Source organism: Canis lupus, chromosome 24 (assembly GCF_003254725.2).
Source record: "Canis lupus dingo isolate Sandy chromosome 24, ASM325472v2, whole genome shotgun sequence".
Classification (NCBI taxonomy): domain Eukaryota; kingdom Metazoa; phylum Chordata; class Mammalia; order Carnivora; family Canidae; genus Canis; species Canis lupus.
Window position 1 is genome coordinate 47,193,693 of NC_064266.1, and position 4,788 is coordinate 47,198,480.

The window sequence follows — 4,788 nt, forward strand, 5'->3', positions numbered from 1 at the left end:
CACCGCACCAGGCCGGGAACAAGACTTAATTTGGGGAAATGAGAAGAGACAGGCTCTCAATCCCCTAACCTGGGTCAGGGCTGTTCTTGTTAATTTTGTCATTTGGACAACAGGAAGCGCCTACCCAGACAGAGAGCCCCAGCCTCCCCTCCAGAGAATTTTCCATTATTAGGAGGAGGAAGCCTGAATTTATCCAGTTCATGGGGGAGCAGGGCAGTAAGGACAAGATTTAATATGAAAGCATTGATTTTTTAAAAAACATCCTATACCATCGTCAATAAAAATTTAATTTATATATATATATATTTTTTTTTGTTTTTTTTTTTTTCAGGGATCAGAGCTCTCAACAAGCTTCCCGGCCCCTGGCAAACCAGCTAATCACATGAGGGAGCCGATTCAGATTTATCAGCCACAGATACTGCTTGGCACCAGGAATGCAGGTTGCCCATGACGAGGAGACGGCCGGGCAGCGAAGATGCTCCTGGACGCATCCCGACGCGCGGAGGAAACCACCACCCATGGTCGGGGCCTTCCCTCAAGGGAGCCCCCTGCTCGGCCGCCGCCACCGCCCCCACGGCCCCTGCCCTCCGCGGCCCTGCGTCCACAAACAGGCTGGTGTTTGCGAGGTCGTGCCCGTTGTCGTCTGGGCTCCACGTAGACGGCACCCGACCGCCCTTCCCACACCCCCGGGCAAATGAAAAACCTACGACAACCGTCCAGGCGTGTAGCGGCTAAAATACCAGGCCCACGCTCCACGGTGACGGCAGCGTGACCAGGCCCCTCGAGCGTCTCTACCTGGCAGGCTCCCACGGCTCCCACGGCACGTCGACAAGGTCCCATGGGTTCCTCAGCCCTGGAATCCAGCCCTGCTCTGCAGCTCTCAGACCACCCCCTGCGCCCCCCGCCCTCCCACCGCTCCCCTCCCATCCCCCCCACCCCGTCCCAGGCACACAAACTGACCCTCAGGCCCGTGCAGGATCCTCTGTATGGGATCCCCGTGTACTGGGCCAGGAATTCTGCTCCCCCATCTCCTCGGGGAGGAGGGGGCCCTGCTTACAGGTCTCCCCAAAGTCCACACTGCCCTCCTCAGTCCCAGCTCCTCGTCATAATCTGAAGTTGTTACTGATTTGCTTGCATTTGCTTGCCTCCTGTTCATCTTCCCACTGGACACAGGCGGTGCACACACTCCCAGCCCCACGCACACACGCACACCCTGGTGCACGCACAGCCCGGCCCGGCCCACAGGGCTGCTCTTCAGCATTCCTTGAATGCCAGCCACTTTGTTCTAGGACTAGACGCCGCTTCAGCCTCCAGGCAGGACGTGCCCTCGCTGACCGCCTGGGCTCGCGTGGCTCGGGGGCTGCAGGGTAGTCCACGGGGGACGCGGGCAGCTGGAGCTCAGCGCCATGGAGACCGGCTCCCTGCCAGCAGAGCGGTCAGCTGCCTGCCCACTCACAGGCTGTCAGCGTCTGGGCCCTGGCTGCCCGCCCACGGCCGGCCCAGGCCCATCTGAGTCCTTGCTTGCTCGGCCAGATGTCCAGTAGGCTTTGGACGGAGTTGTCCGACCTGGGGCAGGGCCCAGCGGCTGTCAGAGTCCCCCACGCACCCCCCCACCCAGGACAAGGTCACCACCTGCTAAGCTGGGGGCCGGGATAGAAAGGCTGGATTCTCTGGCCAGCAGGCCCGGGGCCCACCGGCCGCCCAGAGCTGGGGTCCTCGGCCAGCACCAAGGGCTGTGCTGGGATGGCCCCGCTGAACCACCCGCCAGCATCCCTGAGGGCAGGCCCTGCAGTGCGCAGGAAAGCCCTCCCACTCCCACGGCCGAGAAGTACCGACCCCCGCACGTCAGTGGTGGTGCAGTTACACCTGGACTTGGGTTGCCAAGGTCTTCTCCTAAAATGCAAATGTTCCTGGTAAGTCAGCCCTCCGCGCTTTCCCATGAAACTGCAAATACAGGGATTTTTCTCCCTAAAGCTCCTAACAATACCCAAGCCAAGGGGTGAGCATTCCCATGGGAAAGGAAGCAGGAACCTCGGATAGTGGGAAGGAGGGCAACTGTCCCCCTGCCGGGCGCCTTGGGCCCACCAGCACCCGCGGGAAGGGCCAGGCTCCCCCAGCGGCCCAGGTCAGGCGCGTCAGCAGCACGTGATCAGAGCTGACCGCGGCCCTGCCCCTTCCCCGCTCAGGCTCTGGCTTGCTGACAACCACTTCCACCCCGTTCTAGAACAACGGAGTCTTGGCTGTGTTTCACGGTTTACGGGCTTCGTTTACACGCGCGGCTCTGGGCAGGCTCCGTCCCCCTGCCGAGCCTGGAAGTGGGGGAATAATAGCGCGGACACCCCAGGGCCGTTGGGACAGCGCAGGGGGCCCTGCGAGCCGTGAGCCAGCGCCTAGCAGGAAGCGCCTTACGTAACAGCACAGCAACATCCGTGACTCGGCTGCGGGGCTCGCTCTTCGCGCTCTGAGTCCTCAACCCCATGAGGAGCCTGCGCGCTGGGAGAGGCCAAGGCGGGGGCGGGGAGCGCGGCAGCCAGCGCCCCAGGAGCGCCCCAGCCCCGCAGGGGAGCCCGCCCGGCCCTGCCCACTCGCAGACCTGGAGGTGAACCCGCCCTGGGCCCCTTCACCCCCGCCCTCCGCCTGTGTCCTCCGGATCCCCCTTTCCCGGCAGCCGAGCCTTGGAAGCCGGGGCCCGCCCGCTCGGCCCACTGCATGGCCTACGGCAGCTGGCGGTCACCAGACCCCCGCAGGCCGGTCGGGCACTTGGGGCCGGCCCTCCCGCGGAGCCTGCGGGCGCCGAGCTCCCTTCCTGCCCAGGGCGCCCACCTCCACTTCACCCGGGACCCTCGGGAGACAGCCCAGAGAGGACGGCCCCACTGACCTCTCCAGGCCCACCCACTCTGCCCACCCCTGCCTCGGGCCCCACTCAGCCCCCAGTCCGGGCCCAGCGTGCCGTGATGAGGCCGACTGGGCCTCCGTGGGCAGTCACGGCGCAGGACTCCCAGCCCCTGAGCCCGCGTCTCAGTTCCTCTTGACTCGCGGTCGGCCCCGACCCTGACCCTCCTGCACGGCCTCCCCCGATGACCCCACAGCGACACACCAGGAGCCGCAGGCCAAGCCAGCAAAGGAACCAGCACCCGCATCTCTTACTGACACCATTCTCTGCCCCCCACTGACTCACCCGGCAGGGTGGGGAGTGACCCGGAGACCAAACCCCTGACCCTCCAGCTGCCCCGGGACCGAGAAAGTGCGCAGCGCAGCCTGGACCCAGCCCGTGACAGGTGCCTCTCAGAGGCCGGGCTCGCGCTAGACAGCCGGCGGCAGGGCGGGTGATTGTCCACACACTCACACTCCTGCACATATATGCGTGCACATGTGCTCTCTCCTGAGCCGGGGGCCCTCCGCGGGTCCACTGGGCGGGTGCACACGCGCCCACACACCTACAGGCCCTCGTATACACACGGGCACATGCATGCATTCACCACGCCGGCTCCCAAGCCCCGGGAACCACCCAGATACACTCACGCAGGCATGCGGGTCTATACTGGGTGCACACCAGGGGCACACGCTTCGTGGCACGTCACTCGTGGTCCCACTGAGCCCCCACGGCTACTCACAACAACCAATGCTCCCTTGTGGGAAACCCCGAAATCCCGTTGCGGAGGCTCCGAAGCCACCGGCCAGGCACAGAACCGTCACTTCCAGGGCCACCCTGGGCCCCGGGGGAGGGTGACAAGATGTCTTCCACTCTGCGGGGAGGGCGCCGGGAGCCCTGGACAGACAAGGGCAGGAGACGGAGCAGATCTGGCCCACGCGGCAGGACCCCACAGGCTCGAGGACTCATGAATTTTTCAGAGGCACCCGAAGCGAAGACTGAAGCTGCCCTCAGGTCCTGGTGGGTCCTGCCCTAAATTATTCACAGCCCAGCAGAGTGGTAGCTCCCGGCCGGAGGCCATTCGGGTGCCAGCTCCCCGAGCCTGGGTCTGAGCTGGCCCTGTGGCCGCCAGGCAGGGCACCTCTCTGGGCCCCCACGTTCTCCTCCACGGCCCAGGTGCGCGAAGCCTTTGGGAGCGCCCACCTGTGTCCCCAGCGTGGGCCTGCAGCCCCGAGGTTGGGCCTCCGCACCCAGGGGCACCATCGAGCTGTGCCACCATCACCCACCACAGCCCTGTCCGGCTCCCACAGGGCTCCCCAAGGTGACATACTGCCCCCCAAGCCCAGTGGACCCTGCCTCCTACCCTGCACGGCAGCCCCTGCCTGAGTGGGAAAGGGCCACCCCCCACTGGACCAAGGACCACCCCCCAGGTCCCCCGTGCCCCAAGCTTGCACCTCCGTCTTACCCCTGCGGCCACTCAGAGCTGGGCAGCGGCAGAGGTAGGAGGGGGGTCAGCGGGCCGCACCGTGAGCGCTGTTTGGTGCGGCTCCTTTCACCACCTGCCTGTCCTTGACGCCTTGCCCCCTGCACTGCTGCTGAGATCCGCCGCTCTGAGAGTTCAGTCCAGGAACCTCAGGTCCTAAGAACCTTCTAGAAGGCCCTGGAGGTCAAAGCTGTTTCCACAGTAATACCAAGGTCACATGAGGGGCTGTGCTGGTTCCCTGCAGCCCCCCCTGGGGTAGGTGCCCCCCCGTCCCGTCCACCCTGTGGGTGTGGGCAGCTCCGTGAACAGCCCGGGTTCACCCCCCCACCCGGCCCAGTGCTGGATGCAGGGGGAACAGCCTGGGGAGGAGTGCTGCCCCCACGGGGGCCCAGAGCTGCTGCACCCCCACCAGGCTGAGGCCCCGGGTCCCCTG